This window comes from Bison bison, unplaced genomic scaffold (genome assembly GCF_000754665.1).
Source record: "Bison bison bison isolate TAMUID 2011002044 unplaced genomic scaffold, Bison_UMD1.0 scf7180017864077, whole genome shotgun sequence".
In the NCBI taxonomy this organism is placed as follows: domain Eukaryota; kingdom Metazoa; phylum Chordata; class Mammalia; order Artiodactyla; family Bovidae; genus Bison; species Bison bison.
Window position 1 is genome coordinate 1,553,537 of NW_011494649.1, and position 27,588 is coordinate 1,581,124.

The window sequence follows — 27,588 nt, forward strand, 5'->3', positions numbered from 1 at the left end:
GGTTCCTTTGGGTTTTTCTATGTGAACTTATGGAAAAGCTCAAATGAGCTTTTTGGCTGACCCAATAATCATCTGGGCCTCAGTTCTATCATGTTGCAGTTGGAGGAGATTAGCATCTGCCTCCCAGGTTTGCTATGAACATAAAATGGTAGAAGACAAGCCTCAACAGTATGTGGTGGGTGCTCAGGAAGCCATGCTGAATCTGAAATTTGGTAGCTGCTCTCTCCACCGAAGAGTATCCCTCTCTTTATTTTGGCTTTGTGTCTCTTACCTCCAGCAAATCTTCAGTAAAATTACTAAAGTCTCAAGCTTAGTTTTTTCCTTTGTAATTGGAATCACAGGAGAAGACAGAATTATACAAACATACAAAGGGCTTTCTCTGTGTGATTCTCAAAATAAAATATATGACTCTCAAAAGCAAACTCTTAAAAAAAATTCCATTTTAAACTATCCTTTGAACACGTGCATTTCCTCTGCCTACACGTCCCACAAATCTCTGACACCAACTAGGAGGTAGTTCAAATCTGGTAAAAGTTGACTGAAGCCTTCCAATCTTTCTCCTTATTTTGGGGGGCTGGGATCAGGGTCAGGACAGGACATGAGGTAGGAAGTGTTACCAGCATGGATTACTGCAATGAAAAGGATAAAAGCTGAGTGAACAATCATATATGGACAAGTCTTGGTGTCCTCATTTCTAAATTAGGGGTTAAATGCCTAATCATATGAGGGATGTGAGAACTGAACTAGATAACTCATCAAAGCTGCCTAACATAGTGCCAGATACATAGTATGTGTTCAAGTCCGTTATTCTCACTCCTAAATTCAGAGATTTGCCCATCTTCTGAGTTCCCACAGCCTTCTCTTTCCCATGCATTATGTCCTGATTTGCATAATAATGGAATAGACATCCTCTCCCTGGTCCTTAAGGACAAGGAGGTCTGTCTGATTCCTCAGTACATTCCAGAGAGCTAACCCAGTTATGAAAAACATTTACTTATGGAATGAATAGGACATCCCATATAATTCAGAGGGGACTGTGTAGGATTTTAGAGAAAGCTAGTTCTATTTGCCAGTTAGCAGTATTAGACTGTAAAGGCAAATGTACCAGAGAGCAGGAATACTAGTTAAGAGGAAGGGGAAGGATTTTCTATCTGGTTTTGCAGCCAGCAGGGCAGGAGGTTGTGCCGGGGGCAGATCAAAGACTGTCTCTTTCCCAGGAAGCTCACTGAAGATTGAGGCTCTCTACTATAGAAATGAAACTTAAGTCTCCCAGTTGAAGGGAGCATGTGTGTGTGCTCAGTCACTTCAGTTGTGTCCGACTCTGCAACCCTGTGGACTAGCCCACCAGGCTCCTCTGTCCATGGGATTCTTCAGGCAAGAATACTGAAGTGGGTTGCCATGCTTCCCTTCAGAGGATCTTCTTGGTCCAGAGATAGAACCTGTGTCTCTTGCATCTCCTGCACTGCAGGTGGATTCTTTACCGCTGAGCCACGGGGGAAGCCCCATTGAAGGGAGAAGGTGCTTGCATAGTCCAGTAATCCCTGGAGCCCAGGGGAGAATGGGGACCCTTTCAAAAGGCATAAGAGAAAGGAAAGTATTATGTCTGTTATAAATATTGGCAAGTAATGGGATATTACCAACTTTTCAGTTAAAGGATTACGACATTGGGAGATATTCTGGTAAAATAATGTACTCCGAAGTGACTTTCATATGAAGAAAACACAGATTTCTCTTTGCTAATGTCTAACACATAGACTATGAATAAAATCACTAGATAAACTTTCAGCCAAAATTACTATTTTGTTAAATAGAAACCACAAGGGATGTAGTGAGTAGAAATGGTTGCTTCATTTTCTGCTCTAACACCATGGAATATGGAGGGATATATTCTCCTCCAAGACAGAAGCCTAATGAACTACAGTGAAATGTGCCTCGAGACTCTTACTGAAATAGCACTTTAAAAAAATTCTACAGCAAAGCTTTCAGAATTTACACAATCATGACTGTATTTGAAAGGCGTGAGGAAATGAGACTACTTTTCATTGGACTGGAGGAACTGATCCCCTGTAGCAAGTTTGGCAGAAGCGTCTCTTGTATAACAGAGACTTTATCAAATAATTCCAGGCTTATGCTGGGCTTGGTGCAGTGTTGGCCACATAACAAGTGTTAAATAAAATAATAGCAACATGTGACATGGGAGCCTGATTCTCTCATTCTTACTGCTAAACCCACATACCAGATGGTTATACACACCCGTAATCAAGTGCAGAGCCGTGTGGGTTGGGGGCTGGCGTGGCAGCTCTGAGTCAGACCGGCTGCCTTTTCTCTCCCTTTTGTGGAAGAGCTTCACGACCTCCACAAACAGTTATTAGGAGCCATGCTGGGGTCCTTGAGAGCTCATAGAGCCTCGTGCTGTGCTGTGCTTAGTCCCTCAGTCAGGTCCGGTTCTTCTGTGACCCCATGAACTGTAGCCTGCTCCACTGTCAATGGGATTTCTCAGGCAAGACTACTGGAGTGGGTTGTCATTTCCTTCTCCAGGAGATCTTCCTGACCCAGGGATCAAATGCGAATTTCCTTTGTTTCCTGTATTGCAGGCAGATTCTTTACCCTTGGAGCCACTGGGGAAGCTTTGGATGGGTTCAGACAATTCCTGAGTGAGGCCAGTTTTTCTCAGCTATGCACAGAATATCTTATCAGTACCTCTTACCATTGAGAGAAGCAGCTTCCTATTAAGATCTGTAACCACCTTGGCTAGGACAAGTACAATTGATTGTTTATGAGTACTTGAAAATATTAGCTCTCTAAAAAAACTCAACCTTGAGGACACTACACTGAATGAAATAAATCTGCTATGAAAGGACAAATACTAAATGATTCCACTAATATGAGGTCCCCAGAACAGTCAAATTCATAGAGACAGAGAGTAGGATGATGGTTGCCAGAAGCTGGGGAAGGAGCAATGGGGAGTTATTGCTGAATGGATGTAGAGTTTCAGTTTTACAGAATGAAGAGTTTTGAGGATGGATGGTGGTGATGGCTGCACAACAGTGTGAATGTTTTAATGCCACTAAAGAAAGTGAAAGTGAAAGTCGCTCAGTTGTGTCTCTTTGAGACCCCATGGAGTATACAGTCCATAGAATCCTCCAGGCCAGAATACTGGAGTAGGTAGCCTTTCCCTTCTCCAGGGGTTCTTCCTAACCCAGGAATCAAACCCAGGTCTCCTGCATTGCAGGTGGATTCTTTACCAGCTGAGCCACAAGGGAAGCCCTAATGCCACTAAACTGTACACTTAAAAATGGGTAGAATGAGAAACTTCCTGTGTCTTTTGCCACAATTTAACAAAATATAAAGACATATAAATTAAATTGAAAGATTCACTGACACAGAAAACAAATTTATGGTTACGAAAAGGGAAAGGACAAATTATTATTGTTCAGTCACTAAACTGTGTCCAACTCTTCGCAACTCCATGGACTGCAGCACACCAGGCTTCCCTGTCCTTCACCAACCCCTGGAGTTTGCTCAAACTCATGTCCATTGAGTCGGTAATGCCATTCAACCGTCTTGTCCTCTATCTCCCCCTTCTCCTCCTGTCCTTAATTTTTCCCAGCATTGGGGTCTTTTTCAATGAGTTGGTGCTTCGCATCAGGTGGCCAAAGTATTACAGAGAGAAAATTAGGAATTTGAAATGAACAGATACACACTACTATGTAAAAGTGGATGAGCAACAAGGACCTACTGAATAGCACAGGGAGCTATGTTCAACGTCTTGCAATAACCTATAATGGAAAAGAATCTGAAATTTATATAGAGAGCTGAATCACTTTGCTATATGCCTGAAACATTGTAAATCAGCTATACTTCAATTAAAATAAATATAAAAAGATATATACATATAAATAAAAATCTAATAAGCATTTATTTCTTCTGAGGGTCAGTGAAAACCATAGAGATGTTCCTTCTATCATAAAAAGCCAGCAGAGGCATGTTGAAGCATTTAAGAGGCAGTCCTTCATAACACTCTTTTGTGTGGGAGCTGATTCTCCCTAGAGCGAGTCCTTCTAGGTCAATGCGATACCATCTTCATCTTTGTGTCCTTGTGGCTCAAAATATGAGGTTCACAGTGTCCCTGGGTTTATATTACTAGGATAACCCAAATGCTAAGTGGACTCTTCAGTTCTACCAAAATTTAATTTAAAAAAAAATCAGATTGCTTCTAAAGCAACTGAATTCAGTGGGAGGAAAACTGCATTTCTCTTTGGAATTTGAAGTTATGTAAGTCAAACTTCAAAGAACACTAGCACATTCTTTCATGCTGCATATGCTTTTTTTTTTGGTGGAGGGGGAGCTGAAGAGCTCAAACCTTTGCTGCTCTGACCTCATGTTTCACTGAAACTATATAGCCTGGGAAATTAAACTTCACACTGGACCCACCTCTGCCATGTGTTGGGTATTGACTCATGAAAGAGCAGCCTGGTCAATAATTACCTGAAAGAAAATGCTAGTTTGATCTAAAAATGAAGCTCGTGTTTTCATGATCAAAGCAGCTTCTCAGCGAGAAGCATACCCTCACATTGATTTTACTCCCAAATGGAGATGCAGAAGGCTCCCGAAACCTTCCTTACTTGACTTTCACATGAGGCTGCTTCTCTTACATTTGTAAGTCTCTGTTGTGTAGTCATGTCTGACTCTTTGCGACCCTATGGACTGTAGCCCGCCAGGCTCCTCTGTCCATGGGATTCTCTAGGCAAGAATACTGAAGTGGGTTGTCATGCCCTCCTCTAGGGGATCTTCCCAAACCAGGGATTGAACCTAGTTCTCCCACATTGCAGGCGGATTCTTTACTGTCTTTAGCCACCAGGGAAACCCTTATAAGTCTCTACCAGGCAATAAAGAGGAATGTTATGGACTATCTTTGTGTCTTCAGGGTCTTGTCTTCCCCAGTAATACTTGAAGTTCTTGCGCAGAGAGTACCATATTTTGTCAGTAAAGTTGGGTCAGAGCCTATACTGGACACATTGTCCTTGTTAACTACAAGCTATTACCCAATACTTTCTGGGTGATGTGCTTGCAATTCGTAATCAAGTGATTGGCTGATTGTAATCTATTGATTACAATCAATCTATTGATTGTTTATTGAAGTGGATCTTAATGCAAACACAACTTCCCTCTTCATTGACAACCTTACCTGCAAAATTCTCTTTACACGCTCTAAACTCAACCAAGTGGGGACAGAAGAAGTGGTTGTTGGCCATCCTCTGAATCAGTGATTTACATGATAGATTGTTCATTTGCTTATCTCTCTTTGTTTATCTACTTAAAAAATGTTTTCTATTGCAGTAAAATACACATATACATAACATTTACCATCTTAACCATTTTTAAGTGTGCAACTGAGAGGCGTTAAACATATCCATCATGCTGTGCAGCCAACACCAACATCCATGCACAGAACTCTTTTCATCTTGCAAAAGTGAAACTATGTACCCATCCCCAACATCCCCCTAGCCCCTGGCAACCACAATTCTACTTTCTGTCTCTATGACTGTAACTATTCTAAGTATTTCATGTAAGTGGAATGCAGTTATTTTCTTTTTGTAACTGACATTTAATGTAGAAAATGTCCTCAAGTTTCATCCATATTGTAACATACAAAGGAAGCAGAACTTCCTTCCTTTTTAAGGCTGAATAATATTCCATTATATGTAAATACCACATTTTGCTTATCCATTCTTCTGTTGATGGGACATTTGGGTTACTTCCATGTTTTTGCTATTATGAATAATATTGCTATGAACTTGAATGTGTGTTTATCTACTTTTTAGCTCTACAAAAGCCCATAGTAACAATTCATTTGGAGGCATGAACACCATAAGAGGATTTGGAAAAGCAAAAGGATTCATGAACTATTTCAGCCACGAGCAAATATCCCTTAAGCCATCTGTTTAAGCTAGTTCTAAACTCTATTCCATTATGTGGAAAATAAAGTAGAATCTCCATTTTACTTGGTTAAAAGTCACTCAAGGGTTCCACACACTGCTCAAGTGTTTTAGGATCATAGAAATGTTTACTAGAAGGGATATATACAAGACCATTTAGTGATTCCCATTCTTCATGTCCATCAGAACCACTTGAGGCTCTTGATAAAAATACTGATGCATAGATCCCATGCCCAGAAATTCTGATTTAACTGGCCAGTGGGTAGGCACCAGTAGTTTTCAAATTTTTTTAGGTAACTAATGTGTAGCCAGAGTTGACAATCACTGATACAGCTTAATCCTCCTCCTCACTTCCATTGTGAGAGAGAAAGGGGAACGATTTGCTGAAAGTAATACAGAAATTGGTGGAATGATGCAAACAGGCATTTTAAAATCCTAGTACTCTAATTTTAAAATCTAGTACTCTAAACCTCTTGAAACTCCTTTATACTGTACTCTGCCTTCAACTCTGATCTTTACAAAGTGCGAACACATAAAATACTATCAAGTGGATGATTTTTATTCAACCAAGAAAGATTTAAATTGAGGTTAAAGCCAAACTGGCAAATTTTAGTTTTCATTTCAGTATCTGAATGGTGATGAAACCCAAAGATGAAAGGATTCTACCTATTACCAGAAATCTGCCAAAGGAAGACAAAGTCTGTGTGTGCTTTGAGGTATTATACACTCCTAAAAGAGGTTCATCAGAGACAAAGTTTAAAGCAGAGGAGAAAACAGAAATGAAACAACAGGAGAGATTCTAAAGATGATTATATTCTTTGTAAAAGTCAAGTAATGGAAATCTAACAGGACATACAAATGCCCATCTGAAAAGAGCCTCAGTCTTACCAGTGGTCAGGAAGCTGAAAATTAAACTACAGCTTGATTTATCAGATTAGGAAAAGTGAAAAATGGCTAACATGCAGGGCTGGCAAAGATACGGGGAAAAGTGAACCCAAGGCATATTTGGGACATGTGTTGCTTCCAAACAGCCTCTGAGGAGGAATGTACAAAAGGTCCTGGCAAGGAAGTCACTGGGAAAGATTTACTGTTCTTCATTAACTCCGTTATTTTGCTTTCCTCAGATCCTCGACAAAGAGAATATCAAGGAGGGAGTTCCTAGGTTTGGACCAGTCTTCTGTTGCTTTTTCCATGCTTCAGATACAGGAGACTTAAATTCCTATTTCCAACTTAAGTGAGTTTGAATCCATTTTGCTACATACTGTTGATGAGTCCACATTAATACAGAAAGTAAGCTCTTCATGTAAAAGTTTCTTAGGTTGACTGGGTTGCTGGGGCGTATTTTCCAATGAACCCACTGAAGCTCTGATTTTCTTCATCAATCTCTTTGAAGCAAAATTTCTGTACACAAAGTACCTAATCCTTGTCTTAGGTCTTTGCTGAGTGTGTATGGATCACCTCCTGAGAAGCTCAGCAGTGTTTGGGCTACTCTTCCCTCCATGTGCTCTTGCATGCATCCAGAGCCCGCTCCAGCAATGGATCTGTGTTCTCAACTGCAGAAAGCAATGATCACCCACTCCCCGCCCTGGATTCCTCATCACCAGGTAGCAAGTTCTCAGGTTCTGTGCTCCTAGGTGGTAACCCTTTCACCAGCTCAGTTGCAGGCTGTGCGTCTCACACTATTTCTTGAGTACTTGCTGGTACCAGGCTAGCACTTCATTCTCTCATATTTGCATTTTAACTTCCAACAATCCAGTAAGGTAATTATTATTTTTATTCCTATTTACATATGAGGAAGATGAGGTTTAGAGAGTTCAAATGTCTTTCATGAGGACACGTAGCTTGTAACTGGCAGAACATTGTCACCTGCATGTAAATGAGTTTTGAGGAGTGAAAACACATTCTTCCACCAGTTTCCTCTTTTAGGAGACACTGTGTCTGAACACATCCATGAGGTACCAGCTAATGTGTGGGATGCTGACCCCAGGCTGCTGACTCCAATGACTAAGCCGAAATCCCTGAGCTACCCTCACTGGAGGAAGAGGCCTCTGCTGTCACTGCTGCCCCCTGCTGGAACCTGGTCTCTCTGCCAAGCTGAAGTCAGGGGCCATGCCGCGCCTGTCCCTGGTGCTCTAACTGGATCCATTGCACCCTCTCTTTCTTCTGGGAAAATGGTCAAAACCTCAAGGAGTCTGCCCCCAGTATATCTTCTGAAATTGGGACCCTAAAGGCCAGCTATCAGTTCCCCCTATATCCCTTTGGGAAGAAGAGAGAACAACCCCCTTCCTCCTAGAGCAGAATATTTGCAATCCTGTCCCATAGACTGTCCCAGAAAAGCAGGCAATGTTCCATGGAGATGAACAAGACTTGGACTCCACGAAGATCCCCAGCCTCCAGGCAGAAGGTCGGGGATGGAAAGGGATAGTTAGGAAGTTTGGGATGGACATGTACACACTGCTACACGTAAAATGGACTACTGTACAGCATACGGAACTTTGCTCAATGTCACACAGCAGCCTGGATGGGAGGGGAATCTGAGGGAGAATGGACACATGTATATGAATGGCTGAGTCCCTTTCCTGTTCACAGGAAACTAGCACAACATTGTTCATTATTAATTAGCTATATCCCAGTACAAAACAAAAAGTTAAAAAAAGAACCCCAGCCTCTTCACATGATGCAATATGGTAACTCCTTTGACATCTGGCATGGGCATTCACCCATCAGAACTTCAGGAATCTCTCGCGAATATGAATCAACAATGAAGACTTGATCATCAAGACTGATGGCATCCCCTTCCTCCCACTGACCTCAGACACAGAATTTGTGGACATTGTGTACAGAAAAGTTGCTTTAAGGAGATTAAGGAAGGAAATCAGAACTTCAATGGATTCATTGGAAGATACGCCCAGGCAGCCCAGTCACCTTAAGACAATTTGACAGCATGAAGTGCTTGCTTTCTGTTAATGTGGACTCACCATTAGCAACTGGCAGCAATGGAGTCAAATTCACTAAAGCTGGAAATAGGAATTTACAGTCTGTGTCTGAACCATGGAAAAATCCATGAAGACTGATCCAAAGCCAGGAACCCGCACTGAGATTCTCTTGTCTTTGCCTCTCTCTGCAGGCTGGCTTCACTCTGTTCAAGTTTAGAGGTGCCAGTGGAGAACTTGAGGGGAGAAGAGGAATGAGCATGGAAAACAGCATCTCAAACTCACATCCCCTCCCCTCTGAGATCAACAAGGAGAAAGTCTTCCCAGCAGCAAATCCTGGAGAAGGATTCAAATTGTCCTCTTTTGGATCACATCACCATTTCTGAGAGCTGCAGTGGGCTTTGTTACCATAAGAAATAGAAAGAAGTGCTGGGCAGAAAATGAAAAATGGCCATTACAGTATAATGAAAATGTGTTTGTAAGGTTTACATTTGTTTTGGTTTTCATCAATTTTAGTTTTTTAAAAAAATAGTTTAAATAGATTCCCAAAGAGAGCATCCTAACTAATAAAATTGTAACCGTTGGAAATTAGGTCTTGACTTACCTGTAATTTTTTTCCTTTATCCCATGTGTTACTATTTTTATACTTATTGTATGATCATTTGATAACTGCTTGTCTGCCCAACTGGAATGTAAACTTCATGAAGGCAGGGCTATTTTTTTATTCACTAAGTGCTATGATTTCCATAGCACATTCCTGGCATACAGCTGGCATCCAACACATCCTGTGAAGGACCGAACAAAGAATCAACTCAACCTTTTCCAGGTTCAATGTTTAAGTCACCACCAGATGATTCCAAAGTTAGCTGAAGAATCCATAGGTTAAGAAACACAGAAAGAAAGAGGAAGTGAGATGAATACCTGGAATTAGAAGACCCAACTAGCCTCACCATTTATGGTCTGACAGGAAACTCCCAGAACAGAAACACGATAATACCGAATAATAATGATCTGATGAGCAAAAAAATAAAAATTTAAGATGATCATAAAAGAAAAAGATTCAAAATTCTAGCTAATTCTGAAAATTTTAAAGTTTACAGAAAAAGCTAATATTTATAACATGTGAAAAACCGAATTTGGCTTAAGAAACCTACCACCTATCATTATATTTCTATTTGATCCAATTTTTGGATGGAAATACCATCAAGCCAGACATCCAGAGAGATCTCATTACTGGCCTGTGTTTAATGGAGCAACACACTCATGAAAACACACCACTTGGGTACTTCACTGGGTTGTGCTAAAAATTATAGCCTTTCAAAGATTCTTGAATACACATGCTCTTGCCCTATGTACACTTAAATAAAACACTTTAGTAAAATACAGCTGTTTGAGTTTCTATTAATTAAGCTTAACTTCTGGTGACCAGGACTTCCTGTGCCTGAGGTCAGGCCAGGACACTGGCTACTCATTGTGGTTGTTAACATACAGAGAGAAGCATGTTAAGAAAGGTGGAGAATGAGGAATTTTGAGGCTGATGGGTACCCTGTAGGAAACCAAGATTTCTGTGAGGTCAGAGGAGGGGCCCAGTGATATTGTGATTTATAATAGGAAATACATACTTGGCTTTTTTCCCTATCCCTGACACAGGGCTCCTAAAACCCTTGTAAATTCATAAGTGACAGGCACACTAGGGGCATCTTTATTTCTAATGAGGTGACTCTGGGTGGCTCCTGAATGGAGACTGGTCACCAGAAAGAGCAAGCCACGCGTAGAAGCTTTGGATTTTCAGCCCACCCCACCACTTCTCTAGAGAGGGAAGCAGGGCTGGAAGTGGAGTTAATCACTGATCTTGTTATGTGAGGAAGCCTCCATGATATAAAAGCCTACTCATATAAAAATAGTAGGGGGCTTGAAGAGCTTCCAGATGGGTGAGCGTGTAGAGGAGAGAGGAGAGTAGTAGTAGCCTCGGAGAGGGCACGGAAGGTCTGCGCTCTTTCTCCATATCTTGCCCTAAGCATTTCTTCCACTGGGCTTTTCCTGAGTTATATCCTTTTATAATAAACTGGTGATCTAGCCAGTAAAGTGTGTCTCAGAGTTCTGTAAGCCACTTTAGCAAATTAATCGAATCCAAGCAAATTAATCGAATGCAAGCAAATTAATCGAATCCAAGCAAATTAATCGAATGCAAGCAAATTTATCGAATCCAAGGAGAGGGTAGTTGGAATCTCAATCTACAGCTGATGCTTCAGAAGCCCAGCTGACAACCTGGACCTGTAACTGGCATCTGGAGAAGATGAGTGGGAGGTGGGGGGTGGCAGTCTTGTAGGACTGAGCCCTTAGCTGTGGGGTCTGATGCTATCTCTAGGGAAATAGTGTCAGAATTGAGTTGTAGGACCTCCAGAGGGTGACTGAGAATTGCCTGGTGGTATGGGCTTCCTAGGTGGCACTTGTGGTAAAGAACCTGCCTGCCAATGCAGTAGACTTAGAGATGTGGGTTCGATCCCTGGGTTGGGAAGATCCCCTGGAGGAGGGCATGGCATCCACTCTAGTATTCTTGCCTGGAGAATCCCATGGATAGAGGAGCCTAGCTAGTTACAGTCCATAGGGTTGAAAAGGGCTGGACATGACTGAAGCAACTTAGCACACACACACACATGCACACATGGGAAACCCCATCCCACGTTGGAATTGGTACTAGAATCATCTTAGGCCCCCATCTCCCTCCCGCTAGAGACTCACACAGAGGGGAGGCGGCAGTGATTGATTCATGTGACTCCCTGGCAGGCAGTTCCATGCTTCCCTCCAAGGAACTGGGATGACAATCAGCGTGGACACAGGTGAGTTCAGGGCCAGTATTTTGCTGATGCTTTGTCACCTTGCCTGACCGCAAACACCAGTTGAGAGAGCTGGCCAAGACAGTTTCCCATACGATTCCACTTTCCATCCCACTATGTAACGCCTCCATAAGTCAAGGTATGTTCAACACAAGTCTTACCTCGCAATGAAAGACTTAATTCCATGAACAGGAAAAAAGTATGCAGTAAGGAGAAATGTGAGGAATTTATCTGAAAAAAGAGTTCTTGACTTTAGAAAGAGAAAATGGAAAGCACCAACTCTTCTGATCAGCAATAAAATGGTCTTTTGGGATTGAGGCAGCAAAGCAGACCACGCGGCAAAGCAGTTACCTTGAGTGATGGGCTTGGTGCACACAGCTCAGTGGCTTTCCTGGTGGGTTGCCCTCTGGTTCTGTCTCTCCGTCTGTAAAAGAATGAAAGGTTATCTAAGTTCTCATCCAGGTTTAATTTTCTAAGTTTTTCAGTTAAAAATTCTAAAACTTGCTAACTGTATCATTGTTAAGATGTTTTTCTACTCTTTAAGGGACGACACGGGGAGTATTTCCCAACATTGGTGAGGGAATGAAATGACTATGAGATTGTACTTGTCTCATTAAAGCCGCAACTCACAGTGCGTTCTTTCAAGACACCTGTACTTTGTCGCTCTTTCAATCACTCGTACCCCACTCACTTTTCCTTTATGACCTTTATTCCTCTGGAAGCAGTTTTAGAGCTGCTTCTTATGAGAACCTTTTTTAAAGGAGAAAAATGTTCTTCCTACACAAACCCAAACAGGATTTACTAAATGATAAATTTGACTAAAGCATGACAAAATTGGGCTTCCCTCATGGCTTAGTGATAAAAGAATGTACTAGCCAGTGCAGGAGACAGGGTTAGACCCTTGGGTGGGGAAGATCCCCTGGACAATGGCAACCCACTCCGGTATTCTTGCCTGGGAAATCCCATGGACAGAGGAGACTGGTGGGCTACAGCCCATGGGGTTGTTAAAAAGTCAGACATGACTTAGCAACTAAAACAGCAATAACGATTGACAAAATCAGTTTTTAAATTCAGTGTTGAGCAGTGGTCTCCATCAGCTTTGCATATAATCATATTAGCATCCCCGTGTATCTTTTTTTCTTTTTCATTCCCAGGTCATAGTTACCCCAGACCCCAGGCTCCTCCCACCAAGCTTAGCTCCGCCCATTGCACACACACATCACAACACACTTTGCTTCCACACTCCAATGTCTTTATCCTGACTGTAGGATAAAGTCTAAAGATTTGACTCAACCCTGGAATCCATTCTCACTGGTTCATGTCTGTCTGAGCACCCCAGCTACCATTACTCCCTTACACAATCCATGGTCCTGTCCCTGGGAAGATTCCCAGTTCCAGGCACATCCCAGACCCTTCCCACTTTGCTCATTTTCTTTACTGATTTGGACCATCTTCCCTCTTTTTGTTCTGGCATTTGAATCCTATCAGTTTTTCAAAACCCAGTGGAGATCCCCTTTTCTCTATGGAGCTTCCCCAGAACTCTCCATCTTGGAGGGCACTATCCTTACCTTGTATAGTCCACTGCCTGGCACAGCAAGAGACATTAGCTCAGTAGTCTCGAAAGTATTCCTCATGGGGCCGTGATCTCCTTCGCAGGGCTGAGTCTACTTGTAGTCAGCACTTAAAAGCTTATAGGCCCCCTAAAGCATGGTTGGGTGAGAAAGGACTCAAAGTACAAAGGTAGTCAGTCCCCTGACCAGTCTCAACAGAACAGGACTAGGAGGCCCAAGGGTGAGCCAACTTCCAATGAGATGAAGAACACCCAGAAGGGTCCGAGGCACCTTCTCTCACCAGGTGCAATCTTCAGAGTCCTGAGTACAGTGTCCTTCTGTTTTTTACCCTCGTCTCCTTCCCTCTCTCTCCTATTCTTCTGGCGTGATTAGAAGGGGATGGGTAAAAGTTGAATTCCCTAAGACCTGGGTTTTTTCTCCTGAGCCTAAGGCAATTTAACCTAATTCTTGCCCCAGTGGGTCAAAGTAAACTTTTGACCCAGGTGTGAGCAAGGTCTCTGCAAGGAAAGGTTTGATGGAGGCCTGATAACCACAACATTCAGAAGGTGATTTACTCAGGGTGATAATGAAAGTCATAACATAATTCATTCACATTGTTATTTATTTATTTTTTTGCCACACCACAGCATGCAGGATCTTAGTTCCCTGACCAGGGATTAAACCTAGGCCCTTGGTGGCAAAAGCAGGGAGTCCTAACCACTGGACCACCAGGTAAGTTCTCTAATTCATTCACATTGATTGAACTCTTATCCTATGGCAGGCCTTCTTGTTTTTATCTTTCATTCATGCATTTAATTCTCCCAATAGTTGTCTAAATTGGACATTATTCTCTCCCTTTTACAATGAGAAAAACTTTCATGTCCAAAGGTGAGCTGCCTTTCCCCAAGTCACACAGTTAGTGAGTGGCAAAGTTATTTTCATTTAGGGGAAGAACCTTAGCTTAACTTACTTTACCATAAAACCAGAGGAGAGAAACTCAGGTGTCTGCAGGAAGCAGAGTCCTCAACACATCCCAGGCTTCTTGAATGGTACCTCTGGGATCTCAGGGCCTCTCATTACCTGAAATAAGAAAATGGCAAAAGTTTAATTATTCATTTTCCATCACCCTTAATGAGGGGATTAACTGCCACCTGAAACAAAAGGAAATAGCCTGACCTTCCTGCTGTCAGGAAGTGATAATTAACTAAAACCTCTAGTCAGTGGAAACAGACAAATGAGTGTTTTACTGATCTTGATGCAAATGAGCTGTCAGGGTCACTAATTGAAGTCACATAATAGAGCAATGATAATGAAAAAATAAACACATGCCCAAAATAGACATTTTCTGAAGTACAGTTTGTTTACAGATGCTCTTCAGGAGTTTCCAAAACCCTGCTGACTCACTTTATGTCTTAGGGTTCTGAATATTTTGAAGGGGTAGGGTTTGCAGGGCCCTAGTTTGCTGGGAGGGCAGCGGAGAGGAGGCTGTGTGCATGGACAGGGAGGGAAGTTGTCAACTAAAATAATCAAGAATAGAAAAGAGTTTTATTTGACCCAAACTAGCCCAGAAGTCAGCTTCCCAGATTACTCTGGAAAAACTGCTCCAGAAAAGCAAGGTTTCCCACAGTTTTTTATCTTGTCAGAACAAAGAACGTTAAACAAGTCGGGGTTACATTTTTTTCAAGTTTTAAAAAAAAAGAACAGACCAGCATGTACACAATGAGTCAGTATGGCCTTGGCTCCTGGGAAGGCAGTCCTATCAGGGAAGGAAGACCAGAACTGCATCCCAGGATGGAGGGCATTAGGCCTTAATTTCTAACATGGACATTCTTTACCTTTGGCCAATGTGCCCTTTTCCTTAATAATTAAAGTCCATGTGCAGTGAACATTTGATAGGCTACAAACAAGCTATTTTGGTTAGCCTCTAGTTTAAATTAAATCATGGGTAAGGCAGAATGACTTCCCCAAACTTCAACATGCGAACATTTCTCAGAGTCTGTTTAGCCTCAGATTCAAGGAGCATCAAGTAAGTGGAGACTAGTTTGGAGACCGTTCATCTCAGCCTCAGGATCAACTGGTTGGCTTTTCATTACTTGGTTGATTGGTTTGACCAAAAGTTACTGCAGGAATGATTCATGGAACCATTCTGCTGCACAGCATGTAAACACAGCCTTCTAATCTAGACTTTAGCTATTAAAATGGTCATAAATAGCTGCAAATTACTACTGTTGCGTAACTGGTGACTTCATCACGGCTCTGGCCGAGCAGATGGAGCCGCGTTCCAGGCAGTGCTGCAGGGCCCGGCTGGTCCTCAGCGTGTAACGAGTGCAGCCTGGTAGGTGTGACACGGACGACAACATGGCATCCTCCTTGTTCCAGAGTAACACATTTTTCAGAAGGCCATCAAGCCTTCAGAGCCTCACACATGCTGCATGATAAATAAGTATATAACTACCCCAAATATGGCAAAACGAGTCGCTATTAATAACCCTAAGAGTCATGGGGATTTGGGCAGTCCAGTTCCTCTGCCAAAAGTTAAGAATGTTTGCTCAGTGTTTTGATTTTTTTTTTTTTTTAAACTCTGTTCTTGATTTGCTTCAGTACATTTCCCATTTAGCTGACTTTATCTGTGACCTTACTAGGACATACCAACGCATACAGGATGGCAATGGAAGGCCTTTTAAAGCTATTGGGGCTTTCAAAATTGTGTCTAGTAAACATTTTCCATTTCTCTCTACCATAGCAACTATCACCTTTGCCATTATGCAGAAATTACTAAAGGGCCAGGGAAGAAACTCCCTAAGTTACTTATATTGATTATAATATTGTACCATTAACTATTTCTTGAACATTTATTCTCACCAGATAGTGTTTCTATACATTGCTAAGTTTTGCATCAACCTTCCAAAGTCGGTGTTATTCCTAATTCACAAACCAAGACTCAGACGTTGAGTAACTGCCCTGAGCTGATATGCAAGTGACTCTCAGGGCTGGAATGCAAACTCAAAGCTCCTTGACTTAAGCCATATGAAACTGCCAGTGGTCAATCATTTCTGACCATCAATGGCGATTTTATGGTTTAGCCCATTACATGTTGGTTCTGAAAGGAAATCTAGAATCTCCTTCTGACATCACCACTCATTTGATTGGAATTTTTTCAATGCAGAATTGGGAGGAGAGGGAGGGGAAATGGTCAAATGATCTATTTTCCTTCCATTGATGATTATTATTATGACAATAAAGACATGTGAAACTGCACCAAAAAAAAAAAAAAAAGGCAAAACATGTCAAAAGCTCTCTGTTCTACTCACATTGTCTGATACATTCTATCTGAAAATCTCCACATGGAAATATGCTCATCAGACTTTTCCAAGCACTGAAATGATTTTTAGCATTTAAAAGCTAATGATGTTAAGATACAATTTTGATAGATCATGTGTTTTAGTAAGCAGGTAGGCTATGAGTCTATAATACCTATATCTTGCCAAAAGATAATTTGGCAAGAGCAATTAAAATTTCTTGGGAATTACCAGAAAGTCAATAGCATAGTGGCTTAGGTAAGGTAAGTCACTTCAGTCGTGTCCGACTCTGTGCAACCCCACAGATGGCAGCCCACCAGGCTCCCCCGTCCCTGGGATTCTCCAGGCAAGAACACTGGAGTAGGTTGCCATTTCCTTCTCCAATGCATGAAAGTGAAAAGTGAAAGTGAAGTCGCTCAGTCGTGTCCGACTCTTCGCGACCCCATGAACTGCAGCCTATCAGGCTACTCCACTCATGGGATTTTCCATGCAAGAGTACTGGAGTGGGGTGCCATTGCCTTCTCCGAGCATAGTGGCTTAGATAGGAGCTATTGTCTATAATAAATTATTTCTCTGAGTGTTTTTAGAAACAATTCATAATAAACTCTTTTTAATTCAGTTTTCTCCAATGATAAAGTAAGAAAAGGAAATATTATGGCAACCAATAATAATTATTGCATTTAATACAAGATAGCTACCGAATAGTAAATTGTTAAATGCATCGTAATTGGGACGTTTAGTGTCACACGAGAAATAATAGAAAAAAGGTTAATGAGCCTTAGAGTGAGATTTCAGTCAGAGGAAGAATCTCGTTTTACTGAAGGGGAAACTGAGGCAGAATAAAACCAAATTAAATAGCAGAACCATTCAACTCATTGGCAATACCTTAGTGACTAGCATTCAGTTCTCTTCTCAGTTAATGCTTTCCCTCCCTAAAATCACAGTCTGGCTCTATGTAATATTGTTTATTGTACTCTACATTTCTTTTCCTTGAAGATATCTGGAACAAATAATGAGATGTACCTAACAAGTTATTACATTAAAATGAACTTAATATCCTGGGTGATTATATTCTAAAATGGGATAAACTAGATTCTTATTGAAACAAGATGATCAAATAACTTTAAAAGTAAATTCCTATAGATCTACTACTAGACTTCAAAGTCTGATTGGCCTTTCTCATGGTCAGAAGAAGTTTCCTTTCTATCTGACCCTTTCCAGACTCTCTGTTCACCTCTCATATGGGAGGCATCTGATTTCAGATACTGAAGGATTTAACATGACTCAAGGTTTTGACTCAATATTATGAATAGAAATATGAAACATCACAAAGTTTATAATAGCTTTACCATATTACTTGTGAACCAAATGACACAACCAAATGGGAGAAGTACCCACAATGAAAGAATTCCTAATATTTTTCTAATACAATGATAAACATATAGAGGAAGAAAAGGAAAATAAGTGTATTAACTGATGGATGAATGATTCAGCTTCTACATTAACAATGACTCAGTCTGTAAAAACTGGCATGTTTACAAAATAAATCATATTACTGAACCAGAAAAGACAGGCACATAATATGCAAGTGAACCAAACATGCTCACAAAATAATTTTCTTTTATTTCCATATAGGATTTTCTTGAGGGTTCTGAATATTACTCTAGCCTTTAATGACATGCAAAAGAGAAGTGAAATGTTAATGATTGCTAGAAAAACAGTCCTTTATGCACAAAAATAACTTGCCTCAAAGAGTATTTATGAATAGCAGTGGATTCAAGAGTTTCTATTAATAATCCTTCGTTGGCTATAGGTCAAGCCTGCGAGAATGGCCCCTTTTCCAAGGAAGGAGTGGAAAATTGCACAGTGTAGCCCTTCCTTCAGAGCTGCTGGGTTTATGTGCTGACACTTGCATTGATGAACATGTGCTGAATGTCCTCATTGGAAATTCAGCTTTATGACTGGCAGGTAATGGACGTGACCTTGCGGATTTATGGACCGATGTTGGGAGTGTACAGATGGAACAGGAGGTTGTGCTGGCTCAGAAAATCCCTTCAAATACCTATATTGGCCTCATTAATCATGACCTTGTGACTGTGACTGGGCCACCTCTAAATCTTCTTTTCCTGGGCTAAGTAAACTCTGCTTTCCTGTCTTTCTCATCCTCTTCAAACCATTCTAGCAAAGTTCACATGAAGTCCAGAAAGAGTAGCAAAAGGGGAAAGGAAAGTTTCTGAGAATGTCAGTTCTGACATTCTAAAATTGAAGAGAGGTGGAGAAAGGGTATTTGTTCAATTTATGTACATGATAAGTATCCATCCAAGTGAATGCTATAGGGGTCAGCCTTCATAAAGTACATTCATATACTAAGGTGCCAAGTATGCAAAGATGGTGAGGACATAATCCTTTCCTATTCTCAGGAACTTAACAATTTGATAGAAGAGTTTCATATGTGTGTGAGTGTGTGTGTGTATGTTGTAGGGGAATAGAAAAATGTTTCTGCATAATGATAAGCAGCTCTTTTAGGCAGAGGGCATGGTCAGCTACTGCGATAAAAGAACTTGCTCTGGGAAGATTCCAAAATATATTCTGATGCCCAAAATGGTATTGGGAATTATTATTCCTTGGTGTCTAATGCTGCACTCTCACAGCAGTGCTTTGTGAAGATATTGCTGGAGAAGTCAAGACAATTTGACATGGGAGAGTTTTTCAGGTCATGTTCTTTCCTCACAGGAGAGAAAAGGACTGCACCAAAGCAGGGTGCTGGTCGGGAAGGGAAACCCATCAGTCAAGAGGCTGTTGGTTGCCAGGAATCTAATCTCATGTGAATTAACTCAAATTAAAAAGAGGAGTTACCTGTAAAGATAAAACTGGCAATCTTATGGACATCCAGAGGCAGGAAGCAAAGTCCAGGTGGATGTCATAGCAACCTAACCTGGGAACTAGAATGTCAGTGGGTCTCTGATTCTCTATTTTTTTCACTCTTTCTCTTTTGACTCTTTCCCCCCCGCCTTTTTTTTTTTTTTTAATTAGCATATCTAATGCCTTCCCTCTAAAGAGTTTGCTTCCTCTGATTGTTTATAATTTGGTTTTCAAGTAACTTTGGTTGTATTTGATTTTGGCATGCACTGGTGCCAACCTCAGTCCAGATGGACGTGAGCTCTGAGCAGGAGCCCACAGCCACTGATGGCCATGTCTGTAATTCGGTTCAGATTTTCAGAGAGTGGCTGTCCATGAGGCTGCTCCTGGTCTATTCAGATTGGGGCGAGATGGATATGGGGTGGGGTCAGGGCCATGTAGACCTGTCCTTTACAGCAGAGACTGTGAACAGCAGGAATTCTCAGAGGTAGGAACTGGGGAGAAGGCACAAGTGTCTGGCAGAGTGTCAACCACTGCTCCAAATCAAATGCTTCCTTCTCACAGCATGGCAGGGGGCAAGCTTCACGTGGAGAGGAGAGGAACCCTGTCTGCTATGACACAAAGCTCAGTAGGACAGCATTTGGAGCATGGATAATAATGTGGTTTCTGAATCTGCATCCTTTTCTCCCTCTACTACAAATTTAACAGAAAGTAACTGCTGTTTCAGTGCTGGTGCTGCCATCTCTGTGAATGGGGCCGAGAGAATCTTTGGGTAAACTGAGGAGACACAGCTAGATAAGTAAGCAAGTAGGTGTTAGTTACTCAGTCTTGTCTGACTCGTTGCGATCCCATGGGCTATAGCCCGCCAGGCTCCTCTGTCCATAGTATTCTCCAGGCAAGAATACTGGAGTGGGTTGCCATGCCCTTCTCCAGGGGATCTTCTCTACCTAGGGATCGAACCCAGGTCTCTTGCATTGCAGGCAGATTCTTCACTGTCTGAGCCACCAAGGAAGCCCCCATGCAGCTATATACTGAGGTATTTTCGTTAATTCATTCAGTTAGTTAGTGTTAGTAAGTACCTGTTCTGTCTTGTGCTGGAAAAGCAGGAGAGCCCTATATACTCCAGAAGTTTATTTTATTAATGGCTCTTTGGGGTATGTGTTTGTTGACTTTCCACTGAATAAAATCTAGATATCACCAGTGAGAAGTTCCCAAAACACTCTTCGGATTTTTCTATCTAAACATTTCTAAAACCAAAATACTAATAAATAATTTTTATTTATTTCTAAAAGCAAAATACCAATAATCAATGCTCATTACTGGTTCTTAAAACTAAGTTCAGTCCAGTGCCTAGAAAGGAAAACCAAACAGAAAGACTAAAATAAACATAATATAATCCACCTCACTTTCCCTTTCTCGCTTTTGCGTGGCTTTAACGTGAGCTTCTAACTGGGAGGACACTTACTATGTTTGCTACAGGCAGATGTTTATGTGTGTTTTGAGTTTTAAAAATCTAGATAAGGAGCTATAAAAAGGAAGAGGGTGTTCATTTAAGAAGGTGTCCTTAAATTGTATATTTTGAGGGGTGTATTTTCCATAGGCATACTCTTCTTTATAGACATATGAGTTATTTTAGGCATTCCTAGTTGATACAATAGTCAGAAACCTGACTGCTTCTGGGGAAACAGTCAGGCATCAGGGGACTTGGGTTCAGTGTACGGTGTGTAAATCTAAACGAGTCTCTTTCCTCCCATGATCCCCACTTTTTTGTCTTTTGGGCTTATCTATCAAGTTATTGGGGGCTTCCCCGATGGCTTAGTGGGAAAGAATCTGCCTGCAATGTAAGAGATGCAGGAGACTTGGGTTCAATCCTTGGGTCAGGAAAATCCCCTGGAGGAGGACGTGGCAATCCACTCCAATATTCTTGCCTGAAAAATCATGTGGACAGAGGAGCCTGGCGGGTTACAAAAGGAGAAGTCAAAAGAAGGGGTGGCAGAGGATGAGATGGTTAGATAGCACCACCGACTCAATGCACAGAAATCTGAGCAAACTCTGAAAGATTGTGGATAGAGAAGCCTGACAGGCTTCAGTCTATAAGGTTGCAAAGAGTCTGACACAACTTAGTGACTGAAAAGTCAAAGTGAAAGTTGCTCAGTGGTGTCCAACTCTTTGCGACCCTATGGAACTGTACAGTCCATGGAATTCTCCAGGCCAGAATACTGGAGTGGGTAGCCTTTCCCTTCTCCATGGGATCTTCCCAATCCAGGGATTTAGTGATTGAACAACAACACAATCAAGGTATTAGCAGTATCAACTGAGAGGTAAATGTTAACACTCTTGGAAAACTGGAAAACACTATTCAGTAAGTATTTGAATTTGACTGAGTAAATTCAGAACTTTACTGAAAAATCAGTATTATTGCCTGACCTTGATACTAAAGTTGTCTTACCCAAACTTACAATCTATTTTTGGTGATTATGTAATCAAAATTCCATCTCAAATATATTTAAACTAACATACTTAACTCACATAGTGGTTGCATTGCAAGTCTATTTTCAGGAAAAAAAAATGCTGGAAGGAATAAAAAAACATTGAAAAGGGTAAATACATGAATATTTATAAATTCCTATTAACTGTGCAAAACAATAATTTTAATTTTTTTGGAGAGTAAAATCTATGTAGAACTAAAATGCAAAACAAGAAGAACAGAAAAGGCAGGAAGGTTAAACAGCTTGAAAGGTTTAAGGATATAAAAATATCAGAGGAGTGGTAAAATAATAATTTTTATAATTCTGTAATAAACCTATGTTTTGTAATCTCTAGGATAACTATTATCAGGATAAGAAACTAATGTATTATTTATAAGTTATTAGAATAAAAAAATTCAATAATTTAAAATTTTTAAATAATCTAAAAAAGGCAAAAAAGAGGGAAAAAAGCATAAAACAAGGAAAAAAGGAATATGAAAGAGAAGAGCTTAATAGAAAATGAAAATAAGATAATATCTAGAAACCCAATTATGCCAGCAACTACACTGAATATAACTGAACTAAATTTGAAGTAAAAGACTATGATTTTCAGACTAGGTTTTAAAAAACCCAACTGTATGCTTTAAATATATTAACAAAGAAATTTTTAATGTAAAAGGAAAGATAAATATATCATGCAACACTAACAACAATGAAAATAATTATGTAAATCTACCAGTATAAGGCAATGTGAACTTTAAAGCAAGAAATATTATCAGAGATAAAGAGAGGTCAGTCCAATAGGAAGATATTACAGTCCTAAGTTTCTATACACCCAATAGCATTGTTTCAAAATAAATCAAACCAAAATGGACAGAATGAAAAGGAAAAATGTTCAAATCAACAATCATAATGGGCAGCATTAGCATAACTTTCTCAACAGTGGATAGAATAAGCTAAAAATAAAAAATCAGTAAGGATATAGAAGATAATAACAGTATAATTAGCAAACCTGATTTAATTGCTTTGCACATAAAATTACGCCTACTAATGACCGTTTCATATTCATTTCAAGTGTACCTGGAACATTTATTAAAACCAATGTATTATAGTATCAGTTCAGTCCAGTCGCTCAGTCGTGTCCATCTCTTTGCAACCCCATGTACCGCAGCACTCCAGGCCTCCCTGTCCATCACCAACTCCCAGAGTCCACCCAAACCCATGTCCGTTGAGTCGGTGATGCCATCCAACTATCTCATCCTCTGTTGTCCCCTTCTCCTCCCGCCCTCAATCTTTCCCGGCATCAGGGTCTTTTCAAATGAGTCAGTTCTTCACATCAGGTGGCCAAAGTTTTGGAGTTTCAGCTTCAGCATCAGTCCTTCCAATGAACAATAGTCTCAGCAATTTCAAAATGTTGAAATATTTAAGAATATCTTCTCTGACCACCTTGAATTGAACTAGAGATTAATAATGGAACAGAAAAAAACCCAACTTATTTATGTATTAATCTCAAAAAACTAGAAAAAGAGTAGCAGTCGAACCTAAGGAAATAAATGATAGAGATAAAAACCAAATCAAGGAAATAATAATCCAACATATATAATACAGAAAATCAACAAACTCAAAAATTGGTTTTGAAAAGATTACCAAACTTAATAAAACCAAGACTGATCAAGAAAAGTAAAAAAAACACACAAAAATCAGCAACAACAGCAATGAAAGGGAGATATCACTATAGATGGCACAATAAAACCATGCTAAAAATAACTTTATTCAGAAAAACTTGACAATTTGGGTGATATAGACAAATTTGTTAAAAAAAAACACAACTTACCAAAGCTGAGAGAAAGAAAATATAGGACTAGTTTCGGGTATGTTTTAAAAATTTGAACCCATTATTTAAAAACCTTTCCCCAAAGAAAAATCTAGGCCCAGAGAGCTTATCAATGAAATTTCCGAAAACTTAAGGAAAAATAACCCTTATATAATTTAAACAGAAGTAAAACTTCTCAGACTTAACAAAAAAAAGTATAAACTTGATTTAAAAACTCTGATAAGCATTCTGAGAAAACTGCAAACCCACCTTTCTCCTAAACATTGTTGAAAAATTCTTAACAAAATAATAGGAAATCAAATCCAGTGATATAGTACGTGAGTGCTATTTAGTCTAGGTTTGCAAGTAGGTTTGACATTTAAAAATCATAAACTTACTTAACCACATTCACAAAAAGAGTAAAATCACACGATCATCTTGAATGCAGAAAAAGGTTTTGATAAATTAATTCAACATCACTTGTGATGAAAATTTTTAGCCAACCAAGAACAGAACTTCCTTAATGTGATAAAGAATATCTACAAATTACCCACAGCAGACATCATTCTCACTGGTAGAATACTGAAATCTTGTCCTTAATACTGGGACTGGGTTAAGCATGCCCACATTGTAACTGGGCTTCCCTGGTGGTTCAGTGGTAAAGAGTCAGCCTGCCATTGCAGGAGATGAGAATTCAATCCCTGGGTCAGGAAGATCCCCTGGAGAAGGAAACGGGCAGTATTCTTGCCTGGAGAATCCCATGGACAGAGGAGCCTGGCAGGCTACAATCCATGGGGTCACAAAGAGTCAGACACAATTTAGCAACTCAGCAAAACAAAACAACAAATAAGGTTATAACTAGAGGTCTAGCCAGAGCAAAAAGCAAGTGGAAGTGAAAGTTGCTCAGTCATGTCTGACTCTTTGCGATCCCTTGGACTATACAGTCCATAGAATTCTCTAGGCCAGAACACTGGAGCGAGTAGCGTTTCCCTTCTCCAGGGGATCTTCCCAATTCAGGGACTGAAACTCGGTCTCCCACATTGCAGGCAGATTTTTTACCAGCTGAGCCACAAGGGAAGCCCACAAAAGGGAAGGGGAAGAAAGAAAAGTCATGGAGACTGAAAAGGAAGAAATGAAACTGTCATTTTTAGACAATAAGATCATGTATGTAGAAAATTTCTAAAGAATTTATAGGTAAATTCTTAGAATCAATAAGAGAATATAAGGACACTGGATAGAAAATCAACACACAAAAATTAGTTGCTGTAGAATGAATGTTTGTGTTCCCTACAAAATTCGTATTTTGAAATCCTAACTTCAACGATGAAGGTATTCAGAGATGGGGACTTTGGGCTCTGACCCCATGAATGGGATTAGTGCCCTTACAAAAGTATCCAGAGGAATCCCTGAGCCTTTCTGCCACATGAGAACACAGAAAAAAAGCCACGGTGTATATGTATGAAGAAGGTAGCCCTCACCAGACACCACATCTGCCAGTACCTTGATCTTGCACTTTTCAGCTTCTAGAACTGTGACACATAAATTTATGTTATAAATTTATAGCTCAGTGGGTAAAGAATATGCCTGCAATGCAGGAGACCCTGGTTCAGTTCCTGGGTCAGGAAGATCCGCTGGAGAAGGGATAGACTACCCACGACCAGTGTTCTTGGGCTTCCCTGATGGCTCAGCTGGTGAAGAATCCACCTGCAATGCGGGAGACCTAGGTTAGATCCCTGGGTTGGGAGGAAACCCTGGAGAAGGGAATGGCTACCCACTCCAGTATTCTAGCCTGGATAATTTCATGGACTGTATAATCTATGAGGTCACAAAGAATCGGACACAACTGAGTGATTTCACTTTCATAAGCCACCCAGTTTATGGTATTTTATTTAGCAAACTGAGCTATGACATAAGCCATATTTACTTGTATATACTGGCAACAAACAAATAGAAAATAAAACATTTATAATAGTACCCCCAAACTCAAACACTTAGAAATAAATCTAATTGAAGATGTACAGGACTAACAATTACAAAATTTTATTGAGAAAAAATAAAGGAAAGCTAAACAAGTGGACTTGTTATGGATTGGATGACTCAGTATTACAAAGATATAAGTTTTTCTTCAGATTATTACATACTTCCATGCAATCTCAACCAAAATCCAAGATGTAGGCTTATTTTTTTTTCCCAGCAATGTACGAATCAATACAAATAAATTCTAAAATTCATATGGAAAAGCAAAGGCCAAGAAAAGCCAAGCTTTTCTTGAAGAACAAATATGAAGGACTCACACTATAGCAGGAACTATTATTATAAAGCTATGGATAATCAAAACTGTGTGATACTAGTATAAGAACAGATAACTGTCCAACAGAACAGATCCATACATATATGATCACATGATTTATGATAAAATGGCCATGAAATTCAGCAGGGAAAAGGGTCTTTTCAATAAATCATGCTGGGTCAGTTGGATACCCATATGGAAAAAAATGTTTATTGACTTCTACTTCACATTACACACAAGAATCAATTCCAGATGTGTCTTAGACCTTTTGGGTTGCTATAACAAAAATACCATAAAAATTGGCATCTGGTGAGGGTCTGCTTCCTCATTCATGGATGATGTCTTATTGCTATGACCCCACCTGGCAGAAAAGGGTCTCTCCTGAGTTTAATCTCATTCAGGAGGGTTCTGCCCTTAGGATCTAATCATCTCTGCAATGCCCCACATCTAATACCACTACCTTGGGGATTAAGATTTCAACATATGAGTTCAGGGCAGAATACAGATATTCAGACCATAGCAAGATTGGGTTGGAGAGAGAAATTGAAAGATAAAGCAATACCCTTTTAGATGGAAACACTTTCATAACCTTGGACTAGGCAATGCTTTTTAAAATAGGAAATAAATTGTGATTGAGTCACAGAGCGGAATATTATATAGCTGTGAGGTTATTGATGACTACATTCAAAAATATGGATGAAACCCTCAAGCACAGAGTTGAGCAATAAGAGCCAGACAAGAAGAGTATATATTTCATGTATATAATGTATCATCTATTTCTGCTTTATTGACTATGCCAAAGCCTTTGATTGTGTGGATCACAATAAACTGTGGAAAATTCTGAAAGAGATGGGAATACCAGACCACCTGGCCTGCCTCTTGAGAAACTTATATGCAGGTCAGGAAGCAACAGTTATGGAACAACATGGAACAGTTGGAACAATATGGAACAGACATGGAACAACAGACTGGTTCCAAATAGGAAAAGGAATACGTCAAGGCTGTACGTTGTCACCCTGCTTATTTAACTTATATGCAGAGTACATCATGAGAAGCGCTGGGCTCGAAGAAACACAAGCTGGAATCAAGATTGCCGGGAGAAATATCAATAACCTCAGATATGCAGATGACACCACCCTTATGGCAGAAAGTGAAGAGGAACTAGAAAGCCTCTAGAAAGTGAAAGTGGAGAGTGAAAAAGTTGGCTTAAAGCTCAACATTCAGAAAACAAAGATCATGGCATCTGGTCCCATCACTTCATGGCAAATAGATGGGGAAACAGTGGAAACAGTGGCAGACTTTATTTTGGGGGGCTCCAAAATCACTGCAGATTTTGCAGATGGTGATTGTAGCCATGAAATTAAAAGACGCTTACTCCTTGGAAGGAAAGTTATGACCAACCTAGATAGCATATTCAAAAGCAGAGCTATTATTTTGCCAACAAAGGTCCGTCTAGTCAAGGCTATGGTTTTTCCAGTGGTCCTGTATGGATGTGAGAGTTGGACCATGAAGAAAGTTGAGCACCGAAGAATTGATGCTTTTGAACTGTGGTGTTGGAGAAGACTCTTGAGAGTCCCTTGGACTGCAAGGAGATCCAACC

General features: G+C 40.3%; 1 protein-coding gene across 6 annotated transcripts in view; it reads right to left on the reverse strand.

The window, feature by feature from the left end:
* The window catches only part of PCED1B (PC-esterase domain containing 1B), a 166,098-nt gene that overhangs the window by 127,811 nt on the left and 10,699 nt on the right, over nucleotides 1-27,588 (reverse strand). For 3 of the 6 annotated variants that reach the window (XR_825076.1, XM_010837521.1, XM_010837522.1), the window contains exons 2-3: nucleotides 14,230-14,339; nucleotides 12,061-12,133 (exon numbers count right to left, since the gene is read on the reverse strand). The gene's annotated coding sequence lies outside the window, so the exon portion shown is untranslated. Of the gene's footprint in view, nucleotides 1-12,060; nucleotides 12,134-13,277; nucleotides 13,410-14,229; nucleotides 14,340-27,588 lie in introns of all 6 variants that reach the window. The other 3 variants (XM_010837524.1, XM_010837523.1, XM_010837525.1) reach the window with 3 other exon arrangements.